Genomic DNA, 17,241 nt, shown 5'->3' with positions numbered 1-17,241 from the left:
TGTGTGCCTTATTATTTTTTAATCCAAGTTGTAAGTTTTGAGGTAAGGAGCCATGTCTTTTGAACCCTGCAGGAATTACCCAGCAAATCTTTCTTCCCTCCTCACAATTCTCTACCCCCAAGTCATGAGATTATTTAAACTGGCACAGAATCCCCTAAGAGGTGGCTTGTTACATGATTAATCTATCATGGGCAAGGTGGATTTAATTTAATTAAAGAAATACTTCTCTGATGCTAACTATACAATTTTAATTGATTATAGTTTATGTTTATGTTTGTTTTTATATTTACCAAATTTTGATCTAACGTGCATGGTCTCACTTGTACATCCCAAATACTAGGTTTTTTTCCTAAAGTTTTTTGTAATTTTCTTTGTGAATTAATCAAATCTTGACCAGCCTTTCAGTTGGTACTTTTCTTTCTGTGAGAGTACATTCCCACTCTAATTTCTATAATACATGGCTCTTCAATTGTTTTCTCTGCAGTCTCTTAGATTTTTCTCAATCCCTTTGATTGAGCCTAAGAACCTTTGATTTTTACCAAAGCATTACCTAATGTGCAACTCTGAATCATTGTACATACTGCTGATTGCAGAGTAGAAAGTTATTCAGAACTGGTACCCAGAGTGGGCTGTTGCTGTAAAGTATCCCAACTACATGAGGCAATAGGGGAGGGGCCTGAGAGCTGGTGCTGAGGAACCTGGCATTAGTGGCTGGAAAGAGGTGGTCTATGTGACACAGAGAAGGAGCATATGGTAACACTGCTGTCTGCAATATTTCGGAGGTAGATGAAGGACCTAATGGACTTGTAGCTCTACCAGAGAGAATGGACAACAGGATGTAAGTATCATTTATTGGTTACTGTGATCTGTATTTGACAAGGTATAAGAGACAAATGAGCTCAGAAAAGACTAGATTTGTTTGCAAGGATAAAAAAAAAGGGAATAGAAAGGTCCAAGAACACGGAAAAGGCAACTGCTTTCCCTTCTTAAATAGCAGAAGAACTGGGAAGGGCACTGAGCTAAAAATGCATATTTCAACTCAGCCTCAGTAAGGGTTAAACAAGATGTGGTCACCACACCCATTATAAATCCTCTGAATGGATTAAAGTGTTTAAGAGCAAAATCAAATTAAGGTTATAGGACTCAATATATCTTTTCAGTTGGATAGAATAACTCAAGGAAAAGAGACTAAAAATTCTTTTCTCATGGAAAATCTTCTAGGGTTTCCCAACAAAGCCTGACAGTCTGAAATTATCATCACCTAAATTGGGAGTGAGAAGCACAACACCTAAAGGACACAGAAATACAGCAAATCTTAAAAGTACATCCGAGAAAAAAAATAAAACTGATGGTGCAGTTATTAGCATACAAAACTGTACTGAATTAATTTTAAAAGGAGCTATGGTTTTGAGAGTATTATACTATGAAAAGAACACTATTCAGTACCTAACACAACTCTTAAACTCCTAAAGACTTACATATAGGAAGTGATCAAATGAAACTGCAAAGCCCCCAGGACGGCATCCTTTCCAATGCTCACTTTATAGGTGATCATAGAAGATAATCAGATCAGGGAGACCAGGGAGAGTGGGACCAGGGGATCAGAGAACGATAGACAGAGGCTTTCTCCCAGGAAGCAGAACCAGATCTAACAATAATAATTTAAAAATGTATCTAGCCCTAGGATAAGGGACTTTCAAATAGCCTCCCAGTAAGATTTTGGAATTGCTTCAGGTTAGTGATGGTGTGTGGGTTCTTTTCTTCTCTTTCAAATGATCGTGCTTATTGTGATGATCCTATTTTCCACCTGCGCATTAGTGAGTACTACGTGTGTGTGTGTGTGTGTGTGTATGTATTAGTTGTATTACTCCAGAACGTGACACTTAACTGCCAAAGCCATACCCAATAGAATTCTCCTTCCTTCTGCCACGGTGATTAATAATGTCTTAGGCGGTGGCTGCCCCACCATCTCTGTCTCAGAGTGACGACGATACAGAACAGAGCCCTAGCCAAAGTATGGAGCAACAAATCAACCTCACTGTTTTGAGAACTGGGGTCTGTTTAATACTGCAGTACCACCTTGTCTATCCTGACACGGTCCTTGAATTGAAAATAAAGATCATAAAGAATATAGCTTATTATGAAGGCTTCTCTGGGGAGCATATTAGACTAACTCCTGCCTTGTACTGTCTTGGAATAGTGTGAAACTCCTAGAGACAAAGTGAAACCTAATGCATAAGTAATCTTTAAGAATTTCTTCCGACTTCATTGACCCTAACCTATCCAGTTTCTCCCTGGAACATGTAACGAAATGAGTGGAATTCTCACAGGACTGCCCCTCTCCCACTCTGGTAAATTTTTCAAACCTACGTTTGTTACTAGCTTGTTTCCGAATTCACACCTCTACCTCCTTCCCATCTTTTGAAAACTACTACTTCAATTGTCTTTATATTTTCAACAGCTTTCTCTTAATTATACAAGAAAACAAATGCTTCTCCCCTGGCCCGTCCCGTGTTTGGTAAATAAAATGACTGCACATTTCCTGTATGTGTTAAATTCCATTTCTGTGCCACAGAACACAACCACAAAATAAAAGAAGAAGAGACAGTAGATGTAATCCAAGCTAGATTCATTCTTTTTTAAAATTAACAAAACTGGAACATAAAGATGTTATTTGACTAGTTCAACATAATGAACATAAAGAGATTATTTGACTGGTCCAAGATTACCCAGCTCATTTGGGGCTAAGCCAGCTGGAATCTGAGTTCAGGTCTCCTGGTTTCCAGTCTTGTTCAAATTATACAAAAACACACATTAAACTGAATATGCGGTTCAGTTTAATGTGTGTTGATATTATTGACAGTTCAATAACACTGTGAGGAGAGGGGCATTAAATGTAGCAAACCTTCTTTACTTAAAATCCTTTGATTGTTCTTTATTATCTACTGGGTGAATTCCCAGGTCCTTAGCAGGGCAAACAAGGTATGTATCAGTGATTCCTACCTAACCCACCATTTCATCATATTTCAACACTCTTGACCCACATGGACTGCGTGCTCTAGAATGCTGTTCTTGGCCATGCTCACCTAGTCACTGGGTGCCCAAAGCACCACTGTTTCACACCTACTCATGTAACTTGGCTCTAGCCAGCTCTTTAAAATTAGAAAACTCTTCTGTAATTCCTTGTTCGGGGGTGGGGGTGGTTCATGTATAATCTGAGTAGTCTTTATTCCAGTTTCTACTTGTTACCATGGGAAGATTTAATATTTTCCCCCTCTAAAGTACTTCTAATACAGTGGTATTGCATTTGCTGCACCTGTGATGTATTGGAGGGTGCTAACTCCTCAATCTCTTCATTGTATTTGGGGGACCTCACCTGGTTTAGTTTAAAAAAAAAAAACTTCATGTTTCCAACTTATCCTTTTATTTCTTTGTATAATTCCATGTTACTCTCTAGGTTGCTGAATCTTGTACTCTGTCAACTGGACACATTCCATTTAAAAAACGAGAAGCCAATCTGAGCCCATAATGGCACATGGCTAAGGGAAGATAAATAACATTCTCATTATCAATATATTTTCTGTAACTGACAAGAAGATTGTTCTACTTGACAAATTATATTTCCGTGAATATCCATAAATTGAGCACACTTAAAATGAAAACTGTCTAACTTCATTTCCACCAGTGAATGCTTAATGCTGAAAGTCAGTTTCTCTTTTCTGTTTATTGCTAGTAGTGGATATAGTCCTTTCACATCATGTAAGACCAAGGCAATTCTTATTTCATTTTCCAGATATCTTAATTCTTCTGCCAAACTACTCATCCCTCTGTTTTTAATTAGTTGTATATAGTACTGTCTTTATTTCAGGATGTTCACATCTCTATTTTAGTCAATTTTGCTATTTCCTGCCAATCTAACATTCAATAGATAATATAAAAATTGTAACATATGAAATAGTACTCATACTTCAATTAATACTTGAGACTAATCTTGTTTCCAAATTCCTTGCTTTGGAAAGGTAAGATAATATTTTACTCCAAAACCATATTTAGAAAACTTAAAGACTGGTAATGCTAAAATTTAAGCAATTCTCTCAATAATATTCATTTTATAGATTAGTATAATAAAAATGCAAATTAATAATTCTACATTTAAAAATAACTAAAAGAGTATAATTGGATTATTTTTAACACAAAGGATAAATGCTTGAGGGGATGGATACCTCATTTTCCATAATGTGCCTGTTAGAATTGCATACCTATAGCAAAATCTTTCATGTACCCTATAAATATATACACTTACTATGCGCCCACAAAAATTAATCAATTTTTTAAAAAGTTCAAATTAAGATATAGCAATAGGTTTTAGGTGTAAGTTCTTTGTGTACATATACAAATATTGACCAAATTTCTTAGTTGTTTTGCATTGGGTTTTGTGCTACATTTTTTTTAAAAAGACCCTTATTTCAATCAGGTGTATAAGAAACTAAAAATTATCAGATTAGAATTTGTAACTTGAGCTCATTTATCAGATTAAATCAAGAACTTTGAGCTTAAAAAAAATAGGAGGATGAAAGAACAGCCTCTCAGTGAAAATTTATAAACAGCTAAAATTCACAGGACCTTGTGACCTAACTCAGAATGAAGTAGAACTCTTTTTCACTTGGATGAAAGTCTGTAGATGATCCCAAACAATCTTAGAGAGTAACATGTGTTACCTATTAAATTATGTGTTAATAGGTTAGATTCCCAAATGTTCCCTGTATTGTAACCAGTAGATAGCTGATGACTTTTGAAGTTACCTAATCAGCTAATACACAAATTGTACATCAAAACCAAGCTGCAAGGCAAATTTATCTTAGAGTTAAAATTTATTTTTCTGTAATTGTTTATTTAATCAGAGCTTTATTTTTCCCTCCTAATTTTAGTCAGAACTTTTTCTTACAGCTTAATCTTAATTGATTTTATAGCTTAATTTCAAATACTATATTAGCCATAATGAAAGAGTTAAATAAGATAAATTAGGTAAGCTGAAATTTACTTAAGTAACATTTTGTTTGATGCCAACTAATAAGAATGTCGATTAAAAAGTAAATCCAATTTTAGTAACAACAACTTTGTCTTAATTTCTTTCATAAAATATAAGATATAGGACATCAAAATTACTATTCCCACTGAAAATTCCTAAGGAATACTTTGTGGATAATATTATATTCCTCCTCATGAATTACTTGAAAAACAGGCATTCCAACTTAGACAAATAATTTGTCTTACTCACGTAGTCAAAGTTAACTCAATAAATAGTATGTCCAATGGCATTTATAGAAACTTGGGAGGAAGATATTTCCATTTGGGGGCTTGGTTTCGATGCCATCTCTAAAGTATGAACGAAAAATCTGTGTAATGGTGGGATCCTGCTAACAATCATTTTGGTAGAATAGATTATGAGGCAGTATAATCTCCCTTTACTGTAGGATGATATTGAGATATCTTGCCGTTTGTGGGAGAAAAAGATTAGAAGATGCTACATATCGCTATATTAGGGACAGTCAGACAAATGTGACCTTGTAAGTTGATCCTCCATGGTCCAAGGGCATCGTGTAAGTCATTTTCTGAAGGATCAGAGAAAAGAAGGCCTGGGCTCATCATGCTGAGCATACTTGTATAGCATGATATACAGGTGGAGCTGGTGGTGGTGGGAGCAAGATGATGATGTTGATGGTGATGGTGATGATAATGATAATGATGAAAGCTATCATCTAAATAAGAGTGTTTATTCCACATACTTTTTAATTTAATGTCTTCCAACGTATTGTATCCACAGAACAAACTTTCAAAGTAGATACTGACTCACTTTCTAGATGAAAAAGCATTACTTCCAAAGGTTAAATATCTAATTAAGGTCACGTATACATTCAGTGGTGGACTTGGAATTTTTATTATTTCAAAGATCATTCTCTTCACCACTGTACCAGGCTGTCTTTGATTTCAGTTAACGTGAAGTCCTGCAGGACTATACTTTAAAATGTGCAATTTCATGAAATTCCAGAAAAACTTAATTATAACTTTTTGCTTTCACAGATGTGCAGCTTTAAGAAGACCAGGTATAGTAAATTTTACCCCCATGGACCTCGTGCTGGTTAAATGAGAGGTTATATCACTTTTAGAAGTCTTCCAAAGTTCATATTCAGAGGTAATTTCTACTCCAAATAAACTAACTTACTTAACAGACCCGCTGCAAATGTGGTGAAGTAGAAAGCTTAAAGAGCTATATAGGTTTGGCATGGAATTTCTTCATGTACTGGACATAATAAATCTAATTTACATAAGGCAGGCTTAGAAGCAGAAAATGCAGGGCTATATTTCTGTGGGCTGAAATCTCCATTTTTTCTTTTTGTCAGAAAAGCAATTCTGAAATGTTTTTGTTTTCCTGCACATTTACAAGACTGTTTGGAAAACCCACTACTCGAAGATTGACCTTGTAGTTATTTAAATTTCTGAGACTCAATTTATAATCTCTATCACAATATAGGGATTATGTTTCTAATTAAAATTCAGGTTTAGCAAATAATTAAATAAAAATGAATTTATTTTAAATGATCATAATTAGCATCAGTATAAAAAAACTGAATTTTGACCTTATATGGCAAAGTGTTTGGATATCTTCATGATAAATCACATCTTAAATATATGTTGGGGAAGGGAATATAGCACAGAAGAGACGAAAGTGGCTTTTTCAAATTAGAACAGTCTTACCTCTTGCGTTTGTCCTGCATTTGAAAACAGTCTTGCATCTTAGTCTTGCATTTGAACACAGTCTTACCTCTTTCTAGCTCAGTGACTTCGGCAAGTCATAACAACTATTCAAGTCTGTCTCTTCATAGGTAAAGGTATAATAATAATATCTAGAATTCTAGAATACGAGCTTCATGAGAACAAAAAGTTCATCTGTCCTGTTTCCCATGGAACTGCTTCACCACCGCACTGTGCCTACACACAGGAGATGCCCCAAAACCTTAACTGAATAAATAAATTATCTATTCTCAGAAATTATTTTGTAGATTAAAATAAATTCTGTGAAAAAAGTACTTAGCACAATATATGGCAAAAATACATATTCAATTAATGTCGCTTTCTTTTTCCTTTAATTAATTCAAGGTATATTTTAAGTATTTTATTTTAAATCTTTTATGTGTTGTTACAGGAAGCAATGAAAAATTACTTATAAAATACAAAAAACTTACCATCAAAGTTAGTTTTTAAAAAGACACAAGTATCACCAGTTAAGCACTTCACTCTCAAATGAACCAACTCCCAAGTTTGGAAATTTCAGTGTGTTTAGAAATGTAGACTAGTCATTTGACTGGTAGTTACTGATGAATACCAATCAGTACAGTATGGGGGGAAGATATTATATATTGGCATTTCTGATTTGGTATTTCATACATTTACAAAAATAACTTATTCTAGGCAAAACATAAAATACATGCACGAACTTCAGAATTGGAGGGACCGTGGCAGTGAATAATCTTGTCCAAAGCACTAAAATCACTTGTATAATTTGCATATTTTATATTTAAATGACTTGTCTGCTCAACGAGTTATTCTTTGAACAGATGTTTAGTATTCCCTTCTACTGTGACGGGGTATTATATATTTTATTTTCCTTCATAAATTTTAGCATGAAACCTCAAAAATTCTAAATATGCTACTAATCCACGAGGAAAAGAGGAAAAAATGCAGAAGGATGGACATTGTCAATCTTTAGATAAAAGTAGATTTGGTGCTAGATAAGGATTATAAAGTTTCATGATACTTTAGTATTTTACTGAGATGGAAAGATCTGGTTTTCATTTGGGAGTTTAGTGAAGAGTTCTACGTTAATAAAATATTCTGTTTAACATTCTAAGATAGTTTTGTAACATCTTAAAAAATCATTCTAGAACTTTTACTGGGAAGTTTTTTGGTCCCAGGTCATATTTTTATAACTCATTAAAAATTAACTAAAAATACATTTAATAAATACACTGAGCCAGTTTATCATAAACTTGATTTGGATTACTTTCTGAATTTATTTTTAAAAGGCTTTCAACTGTCCTTCTCTAATATAATTTCTGTTGAAAATCATTATAGAACAAAAAGGTTATTCATACCTTTTCCCAGTAGAAGCTCCACGATTTGGAAAATATCGTCACCATGTATAATCAGTAATGAGATGTTTTTTAAAGTTCAGATTCTGTTAGACTGATTCTCATTTTTTTTAAAACATGCTTTCATGAATACTGATTGCAACTCCAGCTATCCTCCAATTAAAAGCAAGGCCACACCATAGTCAAATAGTGAAGTAGGTTAAATGAAAGTTCTGTGTGCTCAAATTTCCCATTTTATGCCCCACTCTCATTCATTGATTCAACATTTCCTGAACAACTTATGGGTGGCAATCACTATTGGAGAGTCAAATGAAGTACTACTTGGATACTAGAAGCTTTAGTCTAGTGGGAAATTTTGCAGAGTGTTCTAAGTTCTATGATAAATGCATTATGGATGTAAAATGTGTTACGAAAACAGTGCTTAGAGCTGGGACTCAAATAATGTTTCAGTTGTATTTAAGATTTATTAAAAGTTGAAACAGTGTACTTGTAAAGGCCCAGAGGAGTGAAATAACATGATGCCACCCAGAGTACAGGATATTTGATCTACTTTAGATAGAGAGGTAAGATACTGGTAGAAAAGCTAGGAGTCAGAAAATAACAGGCCTTGTTTTGTTTTCCTGAGAGTTAATCAGAATGTAGGATTCAAGTTTAGGCTTTGGAAGTAATTCTAAGTATAGAAGTAGATGTAAAGGGCTTAAAAGGATCATGTATGCAGTTGTGAGTGTCGTGCACTGCACAACTCCAGGGGGGTCATCATTCATGTACACTATAATGTAAATGGCTCTCCTTAGAGTTTACAATATTATTGCTGTGGTGCCAGAGGCTGTGAGAAGAGAGACCTGTATCAATCCTCAATGCTGTTTCCCTGTCTTTCAACACAGTACTCAGTACCCACATTTATTTTCCCTCATTTCCTCATCAAACATTATTCTCATTATCTTTCATTCATACTAATGAATATATGACTGAGATCAGTCTACAACATAAGCTCCCACAATTCATGGATGAACAAACATGAAGTAGTAAAGAAATTTAGCTCTAACTCTAGAATTTTAGGCAGAAGCAATACAAAGATTACTTTAAGTACCGAAATCCAATCATCATCCATACTGACACATTTAAGTTGATGCTATCATAACATGAACACTTGTCACATCACCTGGGAAACTTCTTAAAAGGAAGACTTCTCTAGTTTCATCTAAAACATTGTCCATCAGAACGTCTAATAAGTTCACTAGCTGATACTGAATGGATACTACTAGTCCATAGGAATGACTGCTTTAAAAACAGCTCCTCAAGGGGAGCTGACAATTCTAGTCTGTACAGAAGACAGCCTAGATCTGAGCTCAAGACTCATGGTTTGCCTAGATTTGGAAATTTCCATTAAATGAAGAGCATAGTTACAGGACTCTTCTCTGAGGTACACTGAGACACACAATAATTTAGGAGATTAAGATTTTCATATCTTGGTCTGTTCATGACTGTTCAGAAACAAAAAAATGAACGCTTACGAAGTTGGCTCATCTACTCTAACAGACACTTCTCTATGCACAATCATTTAACCTATTTCATATTTAGGAAAACCACTGCCTTATTTTATTTTTAAATCAATTTGAATGGCTAGAAATGTATTCCTTATATTTAAGCAAAATCTGACTGCTCTATGTTCTATTCACTTGTCCAAATATCACCCTACAGAATGACAAAGAGAAAAATTTCACTCCCTTTACACCTTTTTTTTTTTTTTTTTTTTTTTTTTTGAGACAGCGTCGCATTCTGTTGCCCAGGCTGGAGTGCAGTGGCATGATCTTGGTTCATTGCAACCTCCACCTCCTGGGTTCAAGAGATTCTCCTGCCTCAGCCTTCCAAGTAGCTGGGATTACAGGTATGCACCATCACATTCAGTTAATTTTTTGTATTTTTAGTAGAGATGGCATTTCACCATATTGGCCAAGCTGGTCTCAAATCACTGGCCTCAAGTGATCCACCCACGTGGCCTCCCAAAGCACTGGGATTATAGGCGTGAGCCACCGCGTTGATAACTTAAGAGAGCACAGTTTTTCTCCCTCTCTTGTTTTTCATCATAAGTTCTCTTTCATAAGCTAAACTTCCACCTCATCTGGGACACTGTTTCTAGACATATTGATTGTTTATGTGAGTGCATCAGCTTTTCAATATCCTTCTTGAAATTATGTACTCAGAACTGAATTCAACACTGCAGAGGTCATCTGGCCAGCGCAGAATTTATTGAATTAATTATTCTGTTCTGTATGCCATAAATACGTTAGTGAAGCCCAAAGTGGCACTTGCTGTTAGAAAAGCCATATGATATTGGGCTTGACGTCAATCCAAATTCTTAAATCTTACTTCTTGTTTCTTCATTTGCTTATGAACAAATATGCAGGTACTTTCCACACTGAAGTTTTATTAAAAACTTAAGTGCAAAATTTTATTTTCTCCTCTTGAATCTTCTTAGTTTAGTATTTTAACTGAAGGTTAATGAGAAAGCTTTCTAAATCTGTATTCTATCATTCATACATTAGCTACATATTCTTCTTTTTGATGTCAAAATGTAAATGTGCATTATGAGGGGCATATTAATTAATGATAAAAATATTAAATAGGGTAATGCCTTAATGGGTTTTACAATTCTTCTCTAATCCTGTGATTTTGTTCTGCAAAAGCTATTCTGCTGCGAACAGGACACTCCTTACAAGGTTATGAAAGAAGAGAGAGACATACTATTGTAACCCTAATTCCCTCATAAATAAATAAACTTTTAAAATAAAAATATATAGAACATCTTTATCTTTTAAACTCTTAAAGACATTATTTATATACAATGTACAGAAAGTATTTGTAGAAGACAGTGAAGCAATACATAATATCAGTTTTCCAATTTCATAGTTTATCTAAATGAAGCTGATATTAAGAAGTTAATCTGGTGACCATCATAGGGATGATTTTTTAAAACATGATTTCAAAAAGACTTTAAATGTGGTTACCAAAGTTAGCATATTTGGAAAAGAATAATGTTAATAAAATATCTTACTTTTTTTATATCTCCATAAAGATAATGATTTTATTTTTAATATAAGGCATGCTTATGACAACATTCATTCGTTTAGAACAACCCATTTATACACACATATTTATTAATGTGGTGGCTATATGCCAGCTTTTTCCAGGTGGTATTAAAATAGATATTACATGTATCCACATTTATCAATGTACTCAGCCTTTAAAAATTAAAATCAACCAATTTTGCTTGTCTCTTTGAAAATTAATCCTTTCCATTTCCTCTAATTCTTTTCCATGCTCTCTAAACTACTTCTTTATCCATATTCTCTAAATTCCCAAAAGGTCAAACATAGTAAAATAAATTTAATGAAGTATATATCTATTAATGGGAATAATGAATACATTATGAAAAAGTTTAATGAGATTATTTCTAAGCAGTCGTATAGCTATCAACAAAAATACTGCATCAAATACAGAAAATTTTAATATTCATTAAATCTACCTAGCTTTTGCACATTATTCACTATACTGTGCTGTATGTATGAAATGTTGTGTCACATGAAAAGAGAAACAGGTTCAACAATTTGATATCTAGTATAACAAATGACAGCCTCTCCTATGCTTCTAGCTATGCATATAATATGTATAACACTGTTCATTCCCAAAAATATTACTTCCAATGCTGTATCCACTGATTAAAAGTTCCACAACCACCAGTGCATAAAATGACGAACATAGAATGTCTTTTAAACATTTAGAAGCCATAGACGTTATTTATATCCCTATTTTTCCTAATTAATATTGGCAGAAATTCACTCCAGATAAAAATAGTTGATGTTTTAAATTAGTTAATAATGTCCATAAAGCACTTATAAAGGAACTTAACACTAAATGTTATGACTTTTATTAAAAGTAAATATTAATGCTTTTATTTTATGCTAATAGAATTTGTCAAGAAGAAATAACATCTACATAAGCATCTCTTATTCATGAATAAGTACAGAAACTAGATGAATTCTAATGCAATATCTCTATAAAGTTATGATGTTAGTGATGTACTTAAACCTATAATGCTATTTAAAGAAGATATTACCAGTATATCATTTCAAACTTGCACTGAATTACTAGCAATACTCATTGTAATAAGAAAAACGAACAAATACTTTTTAAGGAAATATCAGTTTGGTATGATTATTTATCATGTGAAGTTAAAATAATGCTTTTTTCCTCTCTTGTCTTTTTCCATAAACAAAAGCCACAGTGCCAAGACCAAAACATAAAAAACAGTAAAATTATATATTTTTCTTCTTTTTGAACAGAAATAGTAATGCCAAGTTCAGTTTGTTCCATTGATTTTAAGCCAAATAAATGGCAAAAAATAGTGAAAAGCCTGGTCATATCATGTGTCATAAGCTTCTATTAACGTCCTTATGTAAATTTCAGATCCCTAAGCTGCATGAGACAGAATCACTCCTGAGCCCAAAAGTTCCATGTGATAAGAGAAAAAAAGAAAAGAAAAAAGGGAGGAAGTGGGGGGGAGTAGTCACATGCCTAGAGAATGAGAACACATGTTCCTGTATGAAAAAGTCAATATTTAAATACTATCTTCTCCTTAAGTAATGACAACATGACAAATTATTCTTCATCCAGTAATTTCAGTTTACAGTCAAAGTAATAATATGCTGTCCTACAATAAGGTATCGTGGACATTAAAAGTTGGGAATCTCAACTTAGCTGTACGCTTTCGAAACAGAAAAGCCTGAAAGCAGGGGAATAGCATAAATAAAACAAAAGGCTTCTTGGCTTTATTATTCATGCTTTAGATATAATTTCACTAATTCCTCAAGGGCTGCTATATTTTATTATGGATTAACAGATTTCCTCAAGACACATTGGTTCAGCAAAGCTTACTTGAATAAATGAAACTCTTAAGTTCATAAATTATAATGCTTTCATTTATTTTAGAAATATTAATTAAAAATTCACTATACACAAGGTTGCCATAATCAGTATAAGACAAAACTGGCTGCTGCAAATTTACTATTTAGCAAAACTTGTTTGAAGTCATGCTGTATTTCTCCACGAAAAAGAAAACTAAATTGTCCTAGGATTACATTTCCTAAACTTATAGTTAATTGGAATACTCTTTAAAAACTCATGCAAAGGCCTGAAAATGCAATAATTGTGCATATACTACCATATTTTTGAGGCACCAGAAGAGAAATGTCACCAAAGTTATGGCACTAAGTCACCGTACACCTGAATAGGGACAATGAGTGGTAAAAGTGGAGTTAAGACCCGTCGGTCCCCCAAATCATCATTCATTCCCACTAACAACAACAACAAAAAATTCACTGCATGTTTGTAACTTCAACATGGCTTCAATGGCCATGTTCTTTTTGCTTCATGAGATGGTCTTTTCTATATTTTCCAATCATCATCTTTGATAGACTACTTCTTTCCACTCCTCTGCTCCCAGTCCTTTGAGAACTAGAGCTTTTATATCTGTTTGCACTACGTCTTCCTGACTGATCATGATGTAGTTTATTTCTGCGATTCCTACTCCATCTGTTTGTCTCACCCACAATTTTCTGAGAGGTTTTTACTCCTAAACTTAAAAAAAAATACCCTTTTAAGTGTGTATCGCTGATACTATGTAAACAACTTTCTCTAAATTCAGGGTTAAAATGATTTGAAAACAAAGAATATGATTACAAAATTCTAAAATGGAAATAGTTGTAGAGATCCAAGTGGAAACTGTCACCCAGAAGTATTTAAACACAACACCACAGAACTCAGCGAGCAAACTATTTTGATGCAAGTTTGATAACCTGCAGATTTCCAATAAGCTTTAACTTGTAACACTTAAGAGTTTTCCAAGAATTGCTTATTACACAATGCATCACCACCAAAAAAGGGGAAAAAAAACTCCGCCAAAAAGCAAAACAAACTTCTGTGATCTAGAAAATCAAATCTGACAAGAAGTTTCATTTTTGTGACTTTTAAGATAATTTTAGTTAATATCGCTAATATTATTCCAGGCTTTTTCTTTGTAGTTATCAGCCCTGGTAACTTTGGGTTTACTGATGTTTACATGATGGCTGAATTTTACATAACATGGGACAATCACTTAATGTTGACAACATAACTGCTAAACCACCTTTGTTCTCCCAAGGTAAATCTTTGTAAGAAAATCAGTACCTTTGATGAGAATATAAAATCTTGTGAGGAATGCTATTAAACAATATTTTAGTTTGTTCCCTAGAATGGCTGTAAAGAAAAATTCCTGTACCATAAATAAGATGTTAATGCTATTAGAAATACATACTTATACATATAGCCTGGATATGTGTTAATAAGAAATTAAAACATTCAATTTCTCCAAATTAAAAAAAAAAAAATTGTACCAAGAAAGTACTAAAAGCCCGTATCCTGTGTTTTTTTGTTAGTATACGAAAATGGATGTTAATATTCATCTTAAAAGATCAACATTTCCCATTTTCTTTGCCTCAATTCACCCTCTCCAGTTAACTGTCTTTACTACTCCATATAACCTCCTCCACCCTATATCACCTTTATCTACCTCTATATCTGATTATTTGTTCTAGTTAATACATCCTAGTCTTAGATTTTAATCTTATATGAGAAGCTGATTATTTTTGGCACAATCTTTTTTTATCAGTTTTATCTATAAGTGGAGTAAAAATCAAAAATCCACCCACAGAACTTCCCTTTTAGGGTATGTTGTCAGGATTAATAAAAAACAAGATCTTACTCAATGCTGCTGATGGTATAAAATCACCCAGCGTGAGATAAAAATTATTTCCCTTTGTCAGATATTGCAATTCAAAGATAAAATTAACTGTTATCAAGTTAGCATATTTTTCTCCTGTTATTCTCTCAAGTGGAAGGCAAAACTTGAGAGCTGGAAATTTTTCAGAATGTGTATATTTGCTTTACAAGAACGTACATGCAAAATACTTGCATTAATTTTCTTAATGTGTACAATAAGCTATCTGGGGGAAAGAATATAAGAAAAGTCACAACTGCAACAGTGGTCAGAAACTGTGGCTTAAAGTGATAGGTATTATTTTTGTTTTTATTTCTCTCTCAAAATATGCTTTTGTACACTTAGTAAAATTGACTATTGCTTAAACTATCTGCAGTCCCTGCAGAGAAACATCTATTATCAGTGGTTGTTTATTTGATTGCTTTGTTTCGTTTCAAATAAAGTACCACAGGTTGTGATTTGGCTAAACAAACACAAGGTAGTGCCCATGTCATGGAAATGATGTCCACAGGCCCCAACATAAGAGGGTCATTCAATAAGTATTAAACAACATGTCTACTAATCTATAAACATGGGGAAAACAATAAAAGCATAAATGCCAGTGGCAATTTTCCCTTTTATTTCTGTGGATTTGATTCCTGTTCATCAATGTTCTTTTAAGAGACCAGGGCCTGTAATAAAGAGTCACTTACAGAAGGTCATCCATCAGTTTCCCTGAAACACAAGTTCCATGAAACTACTGTGAGGACATAGCCAAACTCTCTTTCCTCCTGCGAATCACTTAAATGTGTAAGTGTGGGAAGAGTACATTCCCCCCTAACCTAGCCATTAGATTTCTTGGACATAATTCCACTCTGAGAAAACTACTTCACAATGAAATGAATATGTTCTTTAAAATTTCTATTCGATAGACTTAAAGATGAAACCTGAAAACCTGAAAGCATAAATGCTTGAAGAAACATGTTCTCATTTTCCTACATAAAGTGTCAAGATTAATCACTAAATATTTATTTACTATCTTCCACACACCTATCAATGAGATTATGCTGTAATTTCAGTGGTTTTCATCTAGAAGCAAATTTGATTCCCAGGGAACATTTGACAATGTCTAGAGACATTTTTCTTATCACAGCTTGGGGACTAGGGGTGTTGTTTCTGGCCTCTACTAGGTAGAGACCAGGGATGCTAGAGAACTAATATACTAGTGGGTTCAGTTGTTAAAGAGAAACACTGTTTTCCCTTCTCTGAGGACAGAGAGAAATGTCTCCCCATCCTCTTGACACTGTGTGTGCTGTGGACATTGTCAGCAATATCCCTACTATGATAGATTTGCTAAAAACTGTGTCTTGCAGTTTGTCAATGCAAATTAAAGACATAATACTAAACAGTAACTAAATAAAAGCAATTTCAAAGAGTGGGGGAAGAGTAAAAAATAATTGTCCAATAGTGCAGAACTAACTAAAGGATAAAATTTTAAATATCTAGAGGAAGACCTAATGGAGAAGATAGATATGATATTTAGGTCCCTTCCTGTCACTGTTACATGCAATGACAAGGCCATCCCTACAATAAGTGAGGCCCTAGGCAAATATATTTTGTGTGGTCCCCGTTAGTATAAGCAAAATTTAAACAAATTTCTCAAAACAACAAGCAAACGAAAAACCCCAAAACCAAACTGTCTTTGGAGAGTTGCCAAAAGTTAAACAATTATTGGAAAAATTTCTGAACGAATATTAATAGTTGTTAGGTTGATATATGGAAAAATGAAAAAGGAGGAAGAAATGCAAGTGAAAGACACTATGTTTGTAGAAAAAGTGGCACTGGCAGCTAGCTCTAGGGCATAAATTATTCCCTGGTAACATGTCGGACATTTGAGAGACGTAATAATGAGCTCCCAATCTGCTCACATTAATCCCTTGGAACAAATTCCTGGGAAATACGGCTGGTCATCTTTCCAAAATGTATTAAAAGGAATTAACTTCAATAAATATATATGGCATTACTCCAGATAAATATGAAAAGGCATTTAAATTTCTCTCCACATTCTCTTATCAAAAACAAATGATTTAACCTAGAAAAGAAGTGACGTGTCACTGAATCAGGCCATTAGTAGGCAAATGATTAGGTTAATCAACTTCAGTAGGTATCACAATCAGATCCATTCCCTTGAAATTACAGACAAAAAAGTAAAGCACAATGACTCCTCATCAAAATTCATCCTTGAGACTTAACATTATGCTATAAAGGCTCACTGATCTAGGTAGTTGCTTTTAGTCT

General features: G+C 33.8%; 1 protein-coding gene and 1 long non-coding RNA gene across 5 annotated transcripts in view; one reads left to right on the top strand and one right to left on the bottom strand.

Moving 5' to 3' along the window:
- The window catches only part of PDE3A (phosphodiesterase 3A), a 308,613-nt gene that overhangs the window by 99,421 nt on the left and 191,951 nt on the right, over positions 1 to 17,241 (bottom strand). The gene's annotated exons all lie outside the window — the stretch shown is intronic.
- On the top strand, positions 629 to 10,036 carry LOC134807469 (uncharacterized). The gene is made up of 3 exons (XR_010147999.1): positions 629 to 838; positions 6,082 to 6,104; positions 9,921 to 10,036. It is a non-coding gene; the product is annotated as an uncharacterized LOC134807469 (long non-coding RNA).

Source organism: Pan troglodytes, chromosome 10, assembly GCF_028858775.2.
Source record: "Pan troglodytes isolate AG18354 chromosome 10, NHGRI_mPanTro3-v2.0_pri, whole genome shotgun sequence".
Lineage (NCBI taxonomy): Eukaryota > Metazoa > Chordata > Mammalia > Primates > Hominidae > Pan > Pan troglodytes.
This window is presented reverse-complemented; position numbering and strand designations above follow the sequence as displayed.